Here is a 17,094-nt window from a genome sequence, read left to right on the forward strand (position 1 = left end):
CATAAAGCAATGGATTGTGACTTTTGACATGCGCGCCTCGCCATGGGCGCGCGAAAAGGTGCTCGCAAACAGGGAAAGTGCGACACGGAAAGCGAGTGGACCGGGTGTAAAGCCGGAGAGAAATGTGCATGTCCGGTGTGGTCTAGTGGCTAGGATACCTGGCTCTCACCCAGGAGGCCCGGGTTCGATTCCCGGTACCGGAACGGAATTTTTCGGAAAAAATCACGACAAGTTTTGACCCTGCGAAAGGCTGTTTCACGCCCTCCTCGCATTATAGCTACTGGTTCATAAACGTCAGCTGAAAACAGTCGAGAGAAACGGTCACGCAATGAAATTACTACGAGCAGCGGAATATAGGGAGAAGAGACGCTGCTCCACTGTTGGACTGCTACCATAGAAATGTTACATGGCAATACGCAGAGCAATTCCCGCGAAGCGATGGAAGGCTGTCTGCACCGAGGTCCGTTAGCTCAGTTGGTTAGAGCGTCGTGCTAATAACGCGAAGGTCGTGGGTTCGATCCCCCCACGGCCCACTACGATTTCACTCTTTCAAAAAGGCAACGCCGATTTCGGCGGGGAAGTATGGTGACAAAGAAATCGTCACATTGTGTGGGAACTGATAGGGGACCAGAACGCGACTTGTCGGGACGCGCTAAAACACTTCACTGGTCACAGCACGGTGAACGCACAGTTTCTCGTCCGATCACCGCTACTGCGCGAAGCTGGACGTTGTCAGTGCTTGGGCGGGTGACCGCCTGCGAACACACGGCACTGCCGATAGTTTCAATTCGTATTTCTCTTTCCTCTTCGGTTTCGGAGCTGCAGCGCTATTCGGTCAAGGGCACTGGCGCCACATTTTGCCTCTCAGTATGCCAAGTCGCGCCGTGCGGCCACAGTGAAATGAAGGAGCGTGTTGAAAAATTTTCAACAAAGAAAAAAAAATGAAATGTACTAGTAATAAAACTGAATTTGTCTGACAGAACATGTAAAATCAGACAATACATGATAACAGGCAGCAGGTATTTACTTGAGGCATAAGTAATGTGGTGCCCGCCTCGCCATACCTCTCTCAGTCGTTTTGCGCGCTTGTTCTTTTTATATAGGCCGATTGGAGAGCGTCAGCTCTCGCGTCAGCTGAGCAAAGTCGAGACAAGTCGAGACTCAAGGAGAATCGACGCACACGCTATAGGGTGGCCTGCAGCGAGTAAGATGGGGAAAGAAACATTAATTGAAGGACGCGTGGCAAAAGTACTCATACGCAAAAGTTAAAAGCCGGCTGCGGTGGCCGGGAATCGAACCCGGATCAACTGCTTGGAAGGCAACTATGCTGACCATTACACCACCACCGCACGGTTTCCGTCCGCGCACGCCGCGCTGTGTCTGCTTCCCGCCTGTCGGCGGCGGCTCAAGGTGGTCGTAGCTGTAGGCGCATTACGGCGTAGGCGAGCGCATCCAGACAGCGTCTCTACGCACATTTCGCGTCCTTTGGCAAGAGTCGTCGCGTGCGTGCGCCGCAAGAGTACTTAGGCGATCGCGTTCGGGCGTCATTTTTAAGCAGTGCAGTGCAGGATTCAGCGTCTGTAGCATTCTCTCGAGAGGATGCGACGGCGCTGGACGGCAGTCCCACTTTCCCCTCAGGCGTCTGCCGCGGAAAGCACCAGGAAGCTGAGCATCGGTGGTTCAGTGGTAGAATGCTCGCCTGCCACGCGGGCGGCCCGGGTTCGATTCCCGGCCGATGCATCATTTTGTTTTTTCTCCGATAGTGGCGCTGCGTGTCTTTCGCACTCGAACTGCGTGAGCCATGAGAATGCACCGCGGTATTTCCGTGGGAAATAACCTAACATGCAGCGCACACGACTGCTCGTTTGGACTCTTGAGTGCTATTCTACATACTGGCGTCGGCCTAGCATCGCAAGTTGCCTGTCGCGCCGGGAATGCACGTGTAACAACAGAAAAAAATGAGCCAGGAAGTGCAGACTCTCTACCACTGGTATTTGGTACTTACCGAGATCACTTGCCTCGGTAGCGCAGTAGGCAGCGCGTAAGTCTCATAATCTTAAGGTCGTGAGTTCGATCCTCAACCGGGGCATTTAATTTACTTTCGTCCACAGCTAAATTGACGGCTCTGGGGTTTGCGAAGCAGCGAAACACTTTGTACTTTGTTATCCACAAGGCTTCAACGACTCAGCGTGATAATGTTTACTTCCCGTTATTACTACTTGCAGTTCTTATGTAAAATTTTCAAGGAAAAAAGTACTAGTAATAAAACTGAATTTCGTACGATATAACGTGTAAAGTCACAATGTATGACCTGCTGTATGATGACAGGCAGCAGGTCTTTACTTGCGAAATAAGTAAATAAATATTACTACTTACAGCTTTGCTTTTCCTCCTACCCCTGTAACAACGAGGCATAAAGCAATGGATTGTGACTTTTGACATGCGCGCCTCGCCATGGGCGCGCGAAAAGGTGCTCGCAAACAGGGAAAGTGCGACACGGAAAGCGAGTGGACCGGGTGTAAAGCCGGAGAGAAATGTGCATGTCCGGTGTGGTCTAGTGGCTAGGATACCTGGCTCTCACCCAGGAGGCCCGGGTTCGATTCCCGGTACCGGAACGGAATTTTTCGGAAAAAATCACGACAAGTTTTGACCCTGCGAAAGGCTGTTTCACGCCCTCCTCGCATTATAGCTACTGGTTCATAAACGTCAGCTGAAAACAGTCGAGAGAAACGGTCACGCAATGAAATTACTACGAGCAGCGGAATATAGGGAGAAGAGACGCTGCTCCACTGTTGGACTGCTACCATAGAAATGTTACATGGCAATACGCAGAGCAATTCCCGCGAAGCGATGGAAGGCTGTCTGCACCGAGGTCCGTTAGCTCAGTTGGTTAGAGCGTCGTGCTAATAACGCGAAGGTCGTGGGTTCAAAAAAATGGCTCTGAGCACTATGGGACTCAACATCTTAGGTCATAAGTCCCCTAGAACTTAGAACTACTTAAACCTAACTAACCTAAGGACATCACACACACCCATGCCCGAGGCAGGATTCGAACCTGCGACCGTAGCAGTCCCTCGGTCCCAGACTGCAGCGCCAGAACCGCTAGACCACCGCGGTCGGCGAAGGTCGTGGGTTCGATCCCCCCACGGCCCACTACGATTTCACTCTTTCAAAAAGGCAACGCCGATTTCGGCGGGGAAGTATGGTGACAAAGAAATCGTCACATTGTGTGGGAACTGATAGGGGACCAGAACGCGACTTGTCGGGACGCGCTAAAACACTTCACTGGTCACAGCACGGTGAACGCACAGTTTCTCGTCCGATCACCGCTACTGCGCGAAGCTGGACGTTGTCAGTGCTTGGGCGGGTGACCGCCTGCGAACACACGGCACTGCCGATAGTTTCAATTCGTATTTCTCTTTCCTCTTCGGTTTCGGAGCTGCAGCGCTATTCGGTCAAGGGCACTGGCGCCACATTTTGCCTCTCAGTATGCCAAGTCGCGCCGTGCGGCCACAGTGAAATGAAGGAGCGTGTTGAAAAATTTTCAACAAAGAAAAAAAAATGAAATGTACTAGTAATAAAACTGAATTTGTCTGACAGAACATGTAAAATCAGACAATACATGATAACAGGCAGCAGGTATTTACTTGAGGCATAAGTAATGTGGTGCCCGCCTCGCCATACCTCTCTCAGTCGTTTTGCGCGCTTGTTCTTTTTATATAGGCCGATTGGAGAGCGTCAGCTCTCGCGTCAGCTGAGCAAAGTCGAGACAAGTCGAGACTCAAGGAGAATCGACGCACACGCTATAGGGTGGCCTGCAGCGAGTAAGATGGGGAAAGAAACATTAATTGAAGGACGCGTGGCAAAAGTACTCATACGCAAAAGTTAAAAGCCGGCTGCGGTGGCCGGGAATCGAACCCGGATCAACTGCTTGGAAGGCAACTATGCTGACCATTACACCACCACCGCACGGTTTCCGTCCGCGCACGCCGCGCTGTGTCTGCTTCCCGCCTGTCGGCGGCGGCTCAAGGTGGTCGTAGCTGTAGGCGCATTACGGCGTAGGCGAGCGCATCCAGACAGCGTCTCTACGCACATTTCGCGTCCTTTGGCAAGAGTCGTCGCGTGCGTGCGCCGCAAGAGTACTTAGGCGATCGCGTTCGGGCGTCATTTTTAAGCAGTGCAGTGCAGGATTCAGCGTCTGTAGCATTCTCTCGAGAGGATGCGACGGCGCTGGACGGCAGTCCCACTTTCCCCTCAGGCGTCTGCCGCGGAAAGCACCAGGAAGCTGAGCATCGGTGGTTCAGTGGTAGAATGCTCGCCTGCCACGCGGGCGGCCCGGGTTCGATTCCCGGCCGATGCATCATTTTGTTTTTTCTCCGATAGTGGCGCTGCGTGTCTTTCGCACTCGAACTGCGTGAGCCATGAGAATGCACCGCGGTATTTCCGTGGGAAATAACCTAACATGCAGCGCACACGACTGCTCGTTTGGACTCTTGTGTGCTATTCTACATACTGGCGTCGGCCTAGCATCGCAAGTTGCCTGTCGCGCCGGGAATGCACGTGTAACAACAGAAAAAAATGAGCCAGGAAGTGCAGACTCTCTACCACTGGTATTTGGTACTTACCGAGATCACTTGCCTCGGTAGCGCAGTAGGCAGCGCGTAAGTCTCATAATCTTAAGGTCGTGAGTTCGATCCTCAACCGGGGCATTTAATTTACTTTCGTCCACAGCTAAATTGACGGCTCTGGGGTTTGCGAAGCAGCGAAACACTTTGTACTTTGTTATCCACAAGGCTTCAACGACTCAGCGTGATAATGTTTACTTCCCGTTATTACTACTTGCAGTTCTTATGTAAAATTTTCAAGGAAAAAAGTACTAGTAATAAAACTGAATTTCGTACGATATAACGTGTAAAGTCACAATGTATGACCTGCTGTATGATGACAGGCAGCAGGTCTTTACTTGCGAAATAAGTAAATAAATATTACTACTTACAGCTTTGCTTTTCCTCCTACCCCTGTAACAACGAGGCATAAAGCAATGGATTGTGACTTTTGACATGCGCGCCTCGCCATGGGCGCGCGAAAAGGTGCTCGCAAACAGGGAAAGTGCGACACGGAAAGCGAGTGGACCGGGTGTAAAGCCGGAGAGAAATGTGCATGTCCGGTGTGGTCTAGTGGCTAGGATACCTGGCTCTCACCCAGGAGGCCCGGGTTCGATTCCCGGTACCGGAACGGAATTTTTCGGAAAAAATCACGACAAGTTTTGACCCTGCGAAAGGCTGTTTCACGCCCTCCTCGCATTATAGCTACTGGTTCATAAACGTCAGCTGAAAACAGTCGAGAGAAACGGTCACGCAATGAAATTACTACGAGCAGCGGAATATAGGGAGAAGAGACGCTGCTCCACTGTTGGACTGCTACCATAGAAATGTTACATGGCAATACGCAGAGCAATTCCCGCGAAGCGATGGAAGGCTGTCTGCACCGAGGTCCGTTAGCTCAGTTGGTTAGAGCGTCGTGCTAATAACGCGAAGGTCGTGGGTTCGATCCCCCCACGGCCCACTACGATTTCACTCTTTCAAAAAGGCAACGCCGATTTCGGCGGGGAAGTATGGTGACAAAGAAATCGTCACATTGTGTGGGAACTGATAGGGGACCAGAACGCGACTTGTCGGGACGCGCTAAAACACTTCACTGGTCACAGCACGGTGAACGCACAGTTTCTCGTCCGATCACCGCTACTGCGCGAAGCTGGACGTTGTCAGTGCTTGGGCGGGTGACCGCCTGCGAACACACGGCACTGCCGATAGTTTCAATTCGTATTTCTCTTTCCTCTTCGGTTTCGGAGCTGCAGCGCTATTCGGTCAAGGGCACTGGCGCCACATTTTGCCTCTCAGTATGCCAAGTCGCGCCGTGCGGCCACAGTGAAATGAAGGAGCGTGTTGAAAAATTTTCAACAAAGAAAAAAAAATGAAATGTACTAGTAATAAAACTGAATTTGTCTGACAGAACATGTAAAATCAGACAATACATGATAACAGGCAGCAGGTATTTACTTGAGGCATAAGTAATGTGGTGCCCGCCTCGCCATACCTCTCTCAGTCGTTTTGCGCGCTTGTTCTTTTTATATAGGCCGATTGGAGAGCGTCAGCTCTCGCGTCAGCTGAGCAAAGTCGAGACAAGTCGAGACTCAAGGAGAATCGACGCACACGCTATAGGGTGGCCTGCAGCGAGTAAGATGGGGAAAGAAACATTAATTGAAGGACGCGTGGCAAAAGTACTCATACGCAAAAGTTAAAAGCCGGCTGCGGTGGCCGGGAATCGAACCCGGATCAACTGCTTGGAAGGCAACTATGCTGACCATTACACCACCACCGCACGGTTTCCGTCCGCGCACGCCGCGCTGTGTCTGCTTCCCGCCTGTCGGCGGCGGCTCAAGGTGGTCGTAGCTGTAGGCGCATTACGGCGTAGGCGAGCGCATCCAGACAGCGTCTCTACGCACATTTCGCGTCCTTTGGCAAGAGTCGTCGCGTGCGTGCGCCGCAAGAGTACTTAGGCGATCGCGTTCGGGCGTCATTTTTAAGCAGTGCAGTGCAGGATTCAGCGTCTGTAGCATTCTCTCGAGAGGATGCGACGGCGCTGGACGGCAGTCCCACTTTCCCCTCAGGCGTCTGCCGCGGAAAGCACCAGGAAGCTGAGCATCGGTGGTTCAGTGGTAGAATGCTCGCCTGCCACGCGGGCGGCCCGGGTTCGATTCCCGGCCGATGCATCATTTTGTTTTTTCTCCGATAGTGGCGCTGCGTGTCTTTCGCACTCGAACTGCGTGAGCCATGAGAATGCACCGCGGTATTTCCGTGGGAAATAACCTAACATGCAGCGCACACGACTGCTCGTTTGGACTCTTGTGTGCTATTCTACATACTGGCGTCGGCCTAGCATCGCAAGTTGCCTGTCGCGCCGGGAATGCACGTGTAGCAACAGAAAAAAATGAGCCAGGAAGTGCAGACTCTCTACCACTGGTATTTGGTACTTACCGAGATCACTTGCCTCGGTAGCGCAGTAGGCAGCGCGTAAGTCTCATAATCTTAAGGTCGTGAGTTCGATCCTCAACCGGGGCATTTAATTTACTTTCGTCCACAGCTAAATTGACGGCTCTGGGGTTTGCGAAGCAGCGAAACACTTTGTACTTTGTTATCCACAAGGCTTCAACGACTCAGCGTGATAATGTTTACTTCCCGTTATTACTACTTGCAGTTCTTATGTAAAATTTTCAAGGAAAAAAGTACTAGTAATAAAACTGAATTTCGTACGATATAACGTGTAAAGTCACAATGTATGACCTGCTGTATGATGACAGGCAGCAGGTCTTTACTTGCGAAATAAGTAAATAAATATTACTACTTACAGCTTTGCTTTTCCTCCTACCCCTGTAACAACGAGGCATAAAGCAATGGATTGTGACTTTTGACATGCGCGCCTCGCCATGGGCGCGCGAAAAGGTGCTCGCAAACAGGGAAAGTGCGACACGGAAAGCGAGTGGACCGGGTGTAAAGCCGGAGAGAAATGTGCATGTCCGGTGTGGTCTAGTGGCTAGGATACCTGGCTCTCACCCAGGAGGCCCGGGTTCGATTCCCGGTACCGGAACGGAATTTTTCGGAAAAAATCACGACAAGTTTTGACCCTGCGAAAGGCTGTTTCACGCCCTCCTCGCATTATAGCTACTGGTTCATAAACGTCAGCTGAAAACAGTCGAGAGAAACGGTCACGCAATGAAATTACTACGAGCAGCGGAATATAGGGAGAAGAGACGCTGCTCCACTGTTGGACTGCTACCATAGAAATGTTACATGGCAATACGCAGAGCAATTCCCGCGAAGCGATGGAAGGCTGTCTGCACCGAGGTCCGTTAGCTCAGTTGGTTAGAGCGTCGTGCTAATAACGCGAAGGTCGTGGGTTCGATCCCCCCACGGCCCACTACGATTTCACTCTTTCAAAAAGGCAACGCCGATTTCGGCGGGGAAGTATGGTGACAAAGAAATCGTCACATTGTGTGGGAACTGATAGGGGACCAGAACGCGACTTGTCGGGACGCGCTAAAACACTTCACTGGTCACAGCACGGTGAACGCACAGTTTCTCGTCCGATCACCGCTACTGCGCGAAGCTGGACGTTGTCAGTGCTTGGGCGGGTGACCGCCTGCGAACACACGGCACTGCCGATAGTTTCAATTCGTATTTCTCTTTCCTCTTCGGTTTCGGAGCTGCAGCGCTATTCGGTCAAGGGCACTGGCGCCACATTTTGCCTCTCAGTATGCCAAGTCGCGCCGTGCGGCCACAGTGAAATGAAGGAGCGTGTTGAAAAATTTTCAACAAAGAAAAAAAAATGAAATGTACTAGTAATAAAACTGAATTTGTCTGACAGAACATGTAAAATCAGACAATACATGATAACAGGCAGCAGGTATTTACTTGAGGCATAAGTAATGTGGTGCCCGCCTCGCCATACCTCTCTCAGTCGTTTTGCGCGCTTGTTCTTTTTATATAGGCCGATTGGAGAGCGTCAGCTCTCGCGTCAGCTGAGCAAAGTCGAGACAAGTCGAGACTCAAGGAGAATCGACGCACACGCTATAGGGTGGCCTGCAGCGAGTAAGATGGGGAAAGAAACATTAATTGAAGGACGCGTGGCAAAAGTACTCATACGCAAAAGTTAAAAGCCGGCTGCGGTGGCCGGGAATCGAACCCGGATCAACTGCTTGGAAGGCAACTATGCTGACCATTACACCACCACCGCACGGTTTCCGTCCGCGCACGCCGCGCTGTGTCTGCTTCCCGCCTGTCGGCGGCGGCTCAAGGTGGTCGTAGCTGTAGGCGCATTACGGCGTAGGCGAGCGCATCCAGACAGCGTCTCTACGCACATTTCGCGTCCTTTGGCAAGAGTCGTCGCGTGCGTGCGCCGCAAGAGTACTTAGGCGATCGCGTTCGGGCGTCATTTTTAAGCAGTGCAGTGCAGGATTCAGCGTCTGTAGCATTCTCTCGAGAGGATGCGACGGCGCTGGACGGCAGTCCCACTTTCCCCTCAGGCGTCTGCCGCGGAAAGCACCAGGAAGCTGAGCATCGGTGGTTCAGTGGTAGAATGCTCGCCTGCCACGCGGGCGGCCCGGGTTCGATTCCCGGCCGATGCATCATTTTGTTTTTTCTCCGATAGTGGCGCTGCGTGTCTTTCGCACTCGAACTGCGTGAGCCATGAGAATGCACCGCGGTATTTCCGTGGGAAATAACCTAACATGCAGCGCACACGACTGCTCGTTTGGACTCTTGAGTGCTATTCTACATACTGGCGTCGGCCTAGCATCGCAAGTTGCCTGTCGCGCCGGGAATGCACGTGTAACAACAGAAAAAAATGAGCCAGGAAGTGCAGACTCTCTACCACTGGTATTTGGTACTTACCGAGATCACTTGCCTCGGTAGCGCAGTAGGCAGCGCGTAAGTCTCATAATCTTAAGGTCGTGAGTTCGATCCTCAACCGGGGCATTTAATTTACTTTCGTCCACAGCTAAATTGACGGCTCTGGGGTTTGCGAAGCAGCGAAACACTTTGTACTTTGTTATCCACAAGGCTTCAACGACTCAGCGTGATAATGTTTACTTCCCGTTATTACTACTTGCAGTTCTTATGTAAAATTTTCAAGGAAAAAAGTACTAGTAATAAAACTGAATTTCGTACGATATAACGTGTAAAGTCACAATGTATGACCTGCTGTATGATGACAGGCAGCAGGTCTTTACTTGCGAAATAAGTAAATAAATATTACTACTTACAGCTTTGCTTTTCCTCCTACCCCTGTAACAACGAGGCATAAAGCAATGGATTGTGACTTTTGACATGCGCGCCTCGCCATGGGCGCGCGAAAAGGTGCTCGCAAACAGGGAAAGTGCGACACGGAAAGCGAGTGGACCGGGTGTAAAGCCGGAGAGAAATGTGCATGTCCGGTGTGGTCTAGTGGCTAGGATACCTGGCTCTCACCCAGGAGGCCCGGGTTCGATTCCCGGTACCGGAACGGAATTTTTCGGAAAAAATCACGACAAGTTTTGACCCTGCGAAAGGCTGTTTCACGCCCTCCTCGCATTATAGCTACTGGTTCATAAACGTCAGCTGAAAACAGTCGAGAGAAACGGTCACGCAATGAAATTACTACGAGCAGCGGAATATAGGGAGAAGAGACGCTGCTCCACTGTTGGACTGCTACCATAGAAATGTTACATGGCAATACGCAGAGCAATTCCCGCGAAGCGATGGAAGGCTGTCTGCACCGAGGTCCGTTAGCTCAGTTGGTTAGAGCGTCGTGCTAATAACGCGAAGGTCGTGGGTTCGATCCCCCCACGGCCCACTACGATTTCACTCTTTCAAAAAGGCAACGCCGATTTCGGCGGGGAAGTATGGTGACAAAGAAATCGTCACATTGTGTGGGAACTGATAGGGGACCAGAACGCGACTTGTCGGGACGCGCTAAAACACTTCACTGGTCACAGCACGGTGAACGCACAGTTTCTCGTCCGATCACCGCTACTGCGCGAAGCTGGACGTTGTCAGTGCTTGGGCGGGTGACCGCCTGCGAACACACGGCACTGCCGATAGTTTCAATTCGTATTTCTCTTTCCTCTTCGGTTTCGGAGCTGCAGCGCTATTCGGTCAAGGGCACTGGCGCCACATTTTGCCTCTCAGTATGCCAAGTCGCGCCGTGCGGCCACAGTGAAATGAAGGAGCGTGTTGAAAAATTTTCAACAAAGAAAAAAAAATGAAATGTACTAGTAATAAAACTGAATTTGTCTGACAGAACATGTAAAATCAGACAATACATGATAACAGGCAGCAGGTATTTACTTGAGGCATAAGTAATGTGGTGCCCGCCTCGCCATACCTCTCTCAGTCGTTTTGCGCGCTTGTTCTTTTTATATAGGCCGATTGGAGAGCGTCAGCTCTCGCGTCAGCTGAGCAAAGTCGAGACAAGTCGAGACTCAAGGAGAATCGACGCACACGCTATAGGGTGGCCTGCAGCGAGTAAGATGGGGAAAGAAACATTAATTGAAGGACGCGTGGCAAAAGTACTCATACGCAAAAGTTAAAAGCCGGCTGCGGTGGCCGGGAATCGAACCCGGATCAACTGCTTGGAAGGCAACTATGCTGACCATTACACCACCACCGCACGGTTTCCGTCCGCGCACGCCGCGCTGTGTCTGCTTCCCGCCTGTCGGCGGCGGCTCAAGGTGGTCGTAGCTGTAGGCGCATTACGGCGTAGGCGAGCGCATCCAGACAGCGTCTCTACGCACATTTCGCGTCCTTTGGCAAGAGTCGTCGCGTGCGTGCGCCGCAAGAGTACTTAGGCGATCGCGTTCGGGCGTCATTTTTAAGCAGTGCAGTGCAGGATTCAGCGTCTGTAGCATTCTCTCGAGAGGATGCGACGGCGCTGGACGGCAGTCCCACTTTCCCCTCAGGCGTCTGCCGCGGAAAGCACCAGGAAGCTGAGCATCGGTGGTTCAGTGGTAGAATGCTCGCCTGCCACGCGGGCGGCCCGGGTTCGATTCCCGGCCGATGCATCATTTTGTTTTTTCTCCGATAGTGGCGCTGCGTGTCTTTCGCACTCGAACTGCGTGAGCCATGAGAATGCACCGCGGTATTTCCGTGGGAAATAACCTAACATGCAGCGCACACGACTGCTCGTTTGGACTCTTGTGTGCTATTCTACATACTGGCGTCGGCCTAGCATCGCAAGTTGCCTGTCGCGCCGGGAATGCACGTGTAGCAACAGAAAAAAATGAGCCAGGAAGTGCAGACTCTCTACCACTGGTATTTGGTACTTACCGAGATCACTTGCCTCGGTAGCGCAGTAGGCAGCGCGTAAGTCTCATAATCTTAAGGTCGTGAGTTCGATCCTCAACCGGGGCATTTAATTTACTTTCGTCCACAGCTAAATTGACGGCTCTGGGGTTTGCGAAGCAGCGAAACACTTTGTACTTTGTTATCCACAAGGCTTCAACGACTCAGCGTGATAATGTTTACTTCCCGTTATTACTACTTGCAGTTCTTATGTAAAATTTTCAAGGAAAAAAGTACTAGTAATAAAACTGAATTTCGTACGATATAACGTGTAAAGTCACAATGTATGACCTGCTGTATGATGACAGGCAGCAGGTCTTTACTTTGCGAAATAAGTAAATAAATATTACTACTTACAGCTTTGCTTTTCCTCCTACCCCTGTAACAACGAGGCATAAAGCAATGGATTGTGACTTTTGACATGCGCGCCTCGCCATGGGCGCGCGAAAAGGTGCTCGCAAACAGGGAAAGTGCGACACGGAAAGCGAGTGGACCGGGTGTAAAGCCGGAGAGAAATGTGCATGTCCGGTGTGGTCTAGTGGCTAGGATACCTGGCTCTCACCCAGGAGGCCCGGGTTCGATTCCCGGTACCGGAACGGAATTTTTCGGAAAAAATCACGACAAGTTTTGACCCTGCGAAAGGCTGTTTCACGCCCTCCTCGCATTATAGCTACTGGTTCATAAACGTCAGCTGAAAACAGTCGAGAGAAACGGTCACGCAATGAAATTACTACGAGCAGCGGAATATAGGGAGAAGAGACGCTGCTCCACTGTTGGACTGCTACCATAGAAATGTTACATGGCAATACGCAGAGCAATTCCCGCGAAGCGATGGAAGGCTGTCTGCACCGAGGTCCGTTAGCTCAGTTGGTTAGAGCGTCGTGCTAATAACGCGAAGGTCGTGGGTTCGATCCCCCCACGGCCCACTACGATTTCACTCTTTCAAAAAGGCAACGCCGATTTCGGCGGGGAAGTATGGTGACAAAGAAATCGTCACATTGTGTGGGAACTGATAGGGGACCAGAACGCGACTTGTCGGGACGCGCTAAAACACTTCACTGGTCACAGCACGGTGAACGCACAGTTTCTCGTCCGATCACCGCTACTGCGCGAAGCTGGACGTTGTCAGTGCTTGGGCGGGTGACCGCCTGCGAACACACGGCACTGCCGATAGTTTCAATTCGTATTTCTCTTTCCTCTTCGGTTTCGGAGCTGCAGCGCTATTCGGTCAAGGGCACTGGCGCCACATTTTGCCTCTCAGTATGCCAAGTCGCGCCGTGCGGCCACAGTGAAATGAAGGAGCGTGTTGAAAAATTTTCAACAAAGAAAAAAAAATGAAATGTACTAGTAATAAAACTGAATTTGTCTGACAGAACATGTAAAATCAGACAATACATGATAACAGGCAGCAGGTATTTACTTGAGGCATAAGTAATGTGGTGCCCGCCTCGCCATACCTCTCTCAGTCGTTTTGCGCGCTTGTTCTTTTTATATAGGCCGATTGGAGAGCGTCAGCTCTCGCGTCAGCTGAGCAAAGTCGAGACAAGTCGAGACTCAAGGAGAATCGACGCACACGCTATAGGGTGGCCTGCAGCGAGTAAGATGGGGAAAGAAACATTAATTGAAGGACGCGTGGCAAAAGTACTCATACGCAAAAGTTAAAAGCCGGCTGCGGTGGCCGGGAATCGAACCCGGATCAACTGCTTGGAAGGCAACTATGCTGACCATTACACCACCACCGCACGGTTTCCGTCCGCGCACGCCGCGCTGTGTCTGCTTCCCGCCTGTCGGCGGCGGCTCAAGGTGGTCGTAGCTGTAGGCGCATTACGGCGTAGGCGAGCGCATCCAGACAGCGTCTCTACGCACATTTCGCGTCCTTTGGCAAGAGTCGTCGCGTGCGTGCGCCGCAAGAGTACTTAGGCGATCGCGTTCGGGCGTCATTTTTAAGCAGTGCAGTGCAGGATTCAGCGTCTGTAGCATTCTCTCGAGAGGATGCGACGGCGCTGGACGGCAGTCCCACTTTCCCCTCAGGCGTCTGCCGCGGAAAGCACCAGGAAGCTGAGCATCGGTGGTTCAGTGGTAGAATGCTCGCCTGCCACGCGGGCGGCCCGGGTTCGATTCCCGGCCGATGCATCATTTTGTTTTTTCTCCGATAGTGGCGCTGCGTGTCTTTCGCACTCGAACTGCGTGAGCCATGAGAATGCACCGCGGTATTTCCGTGGGAAATAACCTAACATGCAGCGCACACGACTGCTCGTTTGGACTCTTGTGTGCTATTCTACATACTGGCGTCGGCCTAGCATCGCAAGTTGCCTGTCGCGCCGGGAATGCACGTGTAGCAACAGAAAAAAATGAGCCAGAAGTGCAGACTCTCTACCACTGGTATTTGGTACTTACCGAGATCACTTGCCTCGGTAGCGCAGTAGGCAGCGCGTAAGTCTCATAATCTTAAGGTCGTGAGTTCGATCCTCAACCGGGGCATTTAATTTACTTTCGTCCACAGCTAAATTGACGGCTCTGGGGTTTGCGAAGCAGCGAAACACTTTGTACTTTGTTATCCACAAGGCTTCAACGACTCAGCGTGATAATGTTTACTTCCGTTATTACTACTTGCAGTTCTTATGTAAAATTTTCAAGGAAAAAAGTACTAGTAATAAAACTGAATTTCGTACGATATAACGTGTAAAGTCACAATGTATGACCTGCTGTATGATGACAGGCAGCAGGTCTTTACTTGCGAAATAAGTAAATAAATATTACTACTTACAGCTTTGCTTTTCCTCCTACCCCTGTAACAACGAGGCATAAAGCAATGGATTGTGACTTTTGACATGCGCGCCTCGCCATGGGCGCGCGAAAAGGTGCTCGCAAACAGGGAAAGTGCGACACGGAAAGCGAGTGGACCGGGTGTAAAGCCGGAGAGAAATGTGCATGTCCGGTGTGGTCTAGTGGCTAGGATACCTGGCTCTCACCCAGGAGGCCCGGGTTCGATTCCCGGTACCGGAACGGAATTTTTCGGAAAAAATCACGACAAGTTTTGACCCTGCGAAAGGCTGTTTCACGCCCTCCTCGCATTATAGCTACTGGTTCATAAACGTCAGCTGAAAACAGTCGAGAGAAACGGTCACGCAATGAAATTTACTACGAGCAGCGGAATATAGGAGAAGAGACGCTGCTCCACTGTTGGACTGCTACCATAGAAATGTTACATGGCAATACGCAGAGCAATTCCCGCGAAGCGATGGAAGGCTGTCTGCACCGAGGTCCGTTAGCTCAGTTGGTTAGAGCGTCGTGCTAATAACGCGAAGGTCGTGGGTTCGATCCCCCCACGGCCCACTACGATTTCACTCTTTCAAAAGGCAACGCCGATTTCGGCGGGGAAGTATGGTGACAAAGAAATCGTCACATTGTGTGGGAACTGATAGGGGACCAGAACGCGACTTGTCGGGACGCGCTAAAACACTTCACTGGTCACAGCACGGTGAACGCACAGTTTCTCGTCCGATCACCGCTACTGCGCGAAGCTGGACGTTGTCAGTGCTTGGGCGGGTGACCGCCTGCGAACACACGGCACTGCCGATAGTTTCAATTCGTATTTCTCTTTCCTCTTCGGTTTCGGAGCTGCAGCGCTATTCGGTCAAGGCACTGGCGCCACATTTTGCCTCTCAGTATGCCAAGTCGCGCCGTGCGGCCACAGTGAAATGAAGGAGCGTGTTGAAAAATTTTCAACAAAGAAAAAAAAATGAAATGTACTAGTAATAAAACTGAATTTGTCTGACAGAACATGTAAAATCAGACAATACATGATAACAGGCAGCAGGTATTTACTTGAGGCATAAGTAATGTGGTGCCCGCCTCGCCATACCTCTCTCAGTCGTTTTTGCGCGCTTGTTCTTTTTATATAGGCCGATTGGAGAGCGTCAGCTCTCGCGTCAGCTGAGCAAAGTCGAGACAAGTCGAGACTCAAGGAGAATCGACGCACACGCTATAGGGTGGCCTGCAGCGAGTAAGATGGGGAAAGAAACATTAATTGAAGGACGCGTGGCAAAAGTACTCATACGCAAAAGTTAAAAGCCGGCTGCGGTGGCCGGGAATCGAACCCGGATCAACTGCTTGGAAGGCAACTATGCTGACCATTACACCACCACCGCACGGTTTCCGTCCGCGCACGCCGCGCTGTGTCTGCTTCCCGCCTGTCGGCGGCGGCTCAAGGTGGTCGTAGCTGTAGGCGCATTACGGCGTAGGCGAGCGCATCCAGACAGCGTCTCTACGCACATTTCGCGTCCTTTGGCAAGAGTCGTCGCGTGCGTGCGCCGCAAGAGTACTTAGGCGATCGCGTTCGGGCGTCATTTTTAAGCAGTGCAGTGCAGGATTCAGCGTCTGTAGCATTCTCTCGAGAGGATGCGACGGCGCTGGACGGCAGTCCCACTTTCCCCTCAGGCGTCTGCCGCGGAAAGCACCAGGAAGCTGAGCATCGGTGGTTCAGTGGTAGAATGCTCGCCTGCCACGCGGGCGGCCCGGGTTCGATTCCCGGCCGATGCATCATTTTGTTTTTTCTCCGATAGTGGCGCTGCGTGTCTTTCGCACTCGAACTGCGTGAGCCATGAGAATGCACCGCGGTATTTCCGTGGGAAATAACCTAACATGCAGCGCACACGACTGCTCGTTTGGACTCTTGTGTGCTATTCTACATACTGGCGTCGGCCTAGCATCGCAAGTTGCCTGTCGCGCCGGAATGCACGTGTAGCAACAGAAAAAAAATGAGCAGGAAGTGCAGACTCTCTACCACTGGTATTTGGTACTTACCGAGATCACTTGCCTCGGTAGCGCAGTAGGCAGCGCGTAAGTCTCATAATCTTAAGGTCGTGAGTTCGATCCTCAACCGGGGCATTTAATTTACTTTCGTCCACAGCTAAATTGACGGCTCTGGGGTTTGCGAAGCAGCGAAACACTTTGTACTTTGTTATCCACAAGGCTTCAACGACTCAGCGTGATAATGTTTACTTCCCGTTATTACTACTTGCAGTTCTTATGTAAAATTTTCAAGGAAAAAAGTACTAGTAATAAAACTGAATTTCGTACGATATAACGTGTAAAGTCACAATGTATGACCTGCTGTATGATGACAGGCAGCAGGTCTTTACTTGCGAAATAAGTAAATAAATATTACTACTTACAGCTTTGCTTTTCCTCCTACCCCTGTAACAACGAGGCATAA

The 17,094-nt window shown here is 51.3% G+C and overlaps 34 non-coding genes across 34 annotated transcripts; 27 read left to right on the plus strand and 7 right to left on the minus strand.

Annotated features, from left to right (window-relative positions):
* The first annotated feature begins 131 nt into the window (after nucleotides 1-131).
* Trnae-cuc (transfer RNA glutamic acid (anticodon CUC)) lies at nucleotides 132-203 on the plus strand. The gene has a single exon. It is a non-coding gene; the product is annotated as a tRNA-Glu (tRNA).
* A 256-nt stretch (nucleotides 204-459) lies between these two features.
* Trnai-aau (transfer RNA isoleucine (anticodon AAU)) lies at nucleotides 460-533 on the plus strand. The gene has a single exon. It is a non-coding gene; the product is annotated as a tRNA-Ile (tRNA).
* A 744-nt stretch (nucleotides 534-1,277) lies between these two features.
* Trnag-ucc (transfer RNA glycine (anticodon UCC)) lies at nucleotides 1,278-1,349 on the minus strand. The gene has a single exon. It is a non-coding gene; the product is annotated as a tRNA-Gly (tRNA).
* Nucleotides 1,350-1,669: 320 nt separating this feature from the next.
* Nucleotides 1,670-1,740, plus strand: Trnag-gcc (transfer RNA glycine (anticodon GCC)). The gene has a single exon. It is a non-coding gene; the product is annotated as a tRNA-Gly (tRNA).
* Nucleotides 1,741-2,016: 276 nt separating this feature from the next.
* Trnam-cau (transfer RNA methionine (anticodon CAU)) lies at nucleotides 2,017-2,089 on the plus strand. Its single transcript has one exon. It is a non-coding gene; the product is annotated as a tRNA-Met (tRNA).
* Nucleotides 2,090-2,543: 454 nt separating this feature from the next.
* On the plus strand, nucleotides 2,544-2,615 carry Trnae-cuc (transfer RNA glutamic acid (anticodon CUC)). The gene has a single exon. It is a non-coding gene; the product is annotated as a tRNA-Glu (tRNA).
* A 1,282-nt stretch (nucleotides 2,616-3,897) lies between these two features.
* Nucleotides 3,898-3,969, minus strand: Trnag-ucc (transfer RNA glycine (anticodon UCC)). Its single transcript has one exon. It is a non-coding gene; the product is annotated as a tRNA-Gly (tRNA).
* A 320-nt stretch (nucleotides 3,970-4,289) lies between these two features.
* Nucleotides 4,290-4,360, plus strand: Trnag-gcc (transfer RNA glycine (anticodon GCC)). The gene has a single exon. It is a non-coding gene; the product is annotated as a tRNA-Gly (tRNA).
* A 276-nt stretch (nucleotides 4,361-4,636) lies between these two features.
* Nucleotides 4,637-4,709, plus strand: Trnam-cau (transfer RNA methionine (anticodon CAU)). Its single transcript has one exon. It is a non-coding gene; the product is annotated as a tRNA-Met (tRNA).
* Nucleotides 4,710-5,163: 454 nt separating this feature from the next.
* Trnae-cuc (transfer RNA glutamic acid (anticodon CUC)) lies at nucleotides 5,164-5,235 on the plus strand. The gene has a single exon. It is a non-coding gene; the product is annotated as a tRNA-Glu (tRNA).
* A 256-nt stretch (nucleotides 5,236-5,491) lies between these two features.
* On the plus strand, nucleotides 5,492-5,565 carry Trnai-aau (transfer RNA isoleucine (anticodon AAU)). The gene has a single exon. It is a non-coding gene; the product is annotated as a tRNA-Ile (tRNA).
* Nucleotides 5,566-6,309: 744 nt separating this feature from the next.
* Nucleotides 6,310-6,381, minus strand: Trnag-ucc (transfer RNA glycine (anticodon UCC)). Its single transcript has one exon. It is a non-coding gene; the product is annotated as a tRNA-Gly (tRNA).
* Nucleotides 6,382-6,701: 320 nt separating this feature from the next.
* On the plus strand, nucleotides 6,702-6,772 carry Trnag-gcc (transfer RNA glycine (anticodon GCC)). Its single transcript has one exon. It is a non-coding gene; the product is annotated as a tRNA-Gly (tRNA).
* Nucleotides 6,773-7,048: 276 nt separating this feature from the next.
* Nucleotides 7,049-7,121, plus strand: Trnam-cau (transfer RNA methionine (anticodon CAU)). Its single transcript has one exon. It is a non-coding gene; the product is annotated as a tRNA-Met (tRNA).
* A 454-nt stretch (nucleotides 7,122-7,575) lies between these two features.
* Nucleotides 7,576-7,647, plus strand: Trnae-cuc (transfer RNA glutamic acid (anticodon CUC)). The gene has a single exon. It is a non-coding gene; the product is annotated as a tRNA-Glu (tRNA).
* A 256-nt stretch (nucleotides 7,648-7,903) lies between these two features.
* Trnai-aau (transfer RNA isoleucine (anticodon AAU)) lies at nucleotides 7,904-7,977 on the plus strand. Its single transcript has one exon. It is a non-coding gene; the product is annotated as a tRNA-Ile (tRNA).
* A 744-nt stretch (nucleotides 7,978-8,721) lies between these two features.
* On the minus strand, nucleotides 8,722-8,793 carry Trnag-ucc (transfer RNA glycine (anticodon UCC)). The gene has a single exon. It is a non-coding gene; the product is annotated as a tRNA-Gly (tRNA).
* Nucleotides 8,794-9,113: 320 nt separating this feature from the next.
* Nucleotides 9,114-9,184, plus strand: Trnag-gcc (transfer RNA glycine (anticodon GCC)). Its single transcript has one exon. It is a non-coding gene; the product is annotated as a tRNA-Gly (tRNA).
* A 276-nt stretch (nucleotides 9,185-9,460) lies between these two features.
* Trnam-cau (transfer RNA methionine (anticodon CAU)) lies at nucleotides 9,461-9,533 on the plus strand. The gene has a single exon. It is a non-coding gene; the product is annotated as a tRNA-Met (tRNA).
* A 454-nt stretch (nucleotides 9,534-9,987) lies between these two features.
* Nucleotides 9,988-10,059, plus strand: Trnae-cuc (transfer RNA glutamic acid (anticodon CUC)). Its single transcript has one exon. It is a non-coding gene; the product is annotated as a tRNA-Glu (tRNA).
* Nucleotides 10,060-10,315: 256 nt separating this feature from the next.
* Trnai-aau (transfer RNA isoleucine (anticodon AAU)) lies at nucleotides 10,316-10,389 on the plus strand. The gene has a single exon. It is a non-coding gene; the product is annotated as a tRNA-Ile (tRNA).
* A 744-nt stretch (nucleotides 10,390-11,133) lies between these two features.
* Nucleotides 11,134-11,205, minus strand: Trnag-ucc (transfer RNA glycine (anticodon UCC)). The gene has a single exon. It is a non-coding gene; the product is annotated as a tRNA-Gly (tRNA).
* Nucleotides 11,206-11,525: 320 nt separating this feature from the next.
* On the plus strand, nucleotides 11,526-11,596 carry Trnag-gcc (transfer RNA glycine (anticodon GCC)). The gene has a single exon. It is a non-coding gene; the product is annotated as a tRNA-Gly (tRNA).
* Nucleotides 11,597-11,872: 276 nt separating this feature from the next.
* On the plus strand, nucleotides 11,873-11,945 carry Trnam-cau (transfer RNA methionine (anticodon CAU)). Its single transcript has one exon. It is a non-coding gene; the product is annotated as a tRNA-Met (tRNA).
* A 455-nt stretch (nucleotides 11,946-12,400) lies between these two features.
* Nucleotides 12,401-12,472, plus strand: Trnae-cuc (transfer RNA glutamic acid (anticodon CUC)). Its single transcript has one exon. It is a non-coding gene; the product is annotated as a tRNA-Glu (tRNA).
* A 256-nt stretch (nucleotides 12,473-12,728) lies between these two features.
* Nucleotides 12,729-12,802, plus strand: Trnai-aau (transfer RNA isoleucine (anticodon AAU)). The gene has a single exon. It is a non-coding gene; the product is annotated as a tRNA-Ile (tRNA).
* Nucleotides 12,803-13,546: 744 nt separating this feature from the next.
* Nucleotides 13,547-13,618, minus strand: Trnag-ucc (transfer RNA glycine (anticodon UCC)). Its single transcript has one exon. It is a non-coding gene; the product is annotated as a tRNA-Gly (tRNA).
* A 320-nt stretch (nucleotides 13,619-13,938) lies between these two features.
* On the plus strand, nucleotides 13,939-14,009 carry Trnag-gcc (transfer RNA glycine (anticodon GCC)). The gene has a single exon. It is a non-coding gene; the product is annotated as a tRNA-Gly (tRNA).
* A 275-nt stretch (nucleotides 14,010-14,284) lies between these two features.
* On the plus strand, nucleotides 14,285-14,357 carry Trnam-cau (transfer RNA methionine (anticodon CAU)). The gene has a single exon. It is a non-coding gene; the product is annotated as a tRNA-Met (tRNA).
* Nucleotides 14,358-14,810: 453 nt separating this feature from the next.
* On the plus strand, nucleotides 14,811-14,882 carry Trnae-cuc (transfer RNA glutamic acid (anticodon CUC)). The gene has a single exon. It is a non-coding gene; the product is annotated as a tRNA-Glu (tRNA).
* A 256-nt stretch (nucleotides 14,883-15,138) lies between these two features.
* On the plus strand, nucleotides 15,139-15,212 carry Trnai-aau (transfer RNA isoleucine (anticodon AAU)). Its single transcript has one exon. It is a non-coding gene; the product is annotated as a tRNA-Ile (tRNA).
* A 743-nt stretch (nucleotides 15,213-15,955) lies between these two features.
* Trnag-ucc (transfer RNA glycine (anticodon UCC)) lies at nucleotides 15,956-16,027 on the minus strand. The gene has a single exon. It is a non-coding gene; the product is annotated as a tRNA-Gly (tRNA).
* Nucleotides 16,028-16,347: 320 nt separating this feature from the next.
* Nucleotides 16,348-16,418, plus strand: Trnag-gcc (transfer RNA glycine (anticodon GCC)). Its single transcript has one exon. It is a non-coding gene; the product is annotated as a tRNA-Gly (tRNA).
* Nucleotides 16,419-16,693: 275 nt separating this feature from the next.
* On the plus strand, nucleotides 16,694-16,766 carry Trnam-cau (transfer RNA methionine (anticodon CAU)). Its single transcript has one exon. It is a non-coding gene; the product is annotated as a tRNA-Met (tRNA).
* The last annotated feature ends 328 nt before the right edge of the window (nucleotides 16,767-17,094 follow it).

This window comes from Schistocerca cancellata, unplaced genomic scaffold (assembly GCF_023864275.1).
Source record: "Schistocerca cancellata isolate TAMUIC-IGC-003103 unplaced genomic scaffold, iqSchCanc2.1 HiC_scaffold_661, whole genome shotgun sequence".
Classification (NCBI taxonomy): domain Eukaryota; kingdom Metazoa; phylum Arthropoda; class Insecta; order Orthoptera; family Acrididae; genus Schistocerca; species Schistocerca cancellata.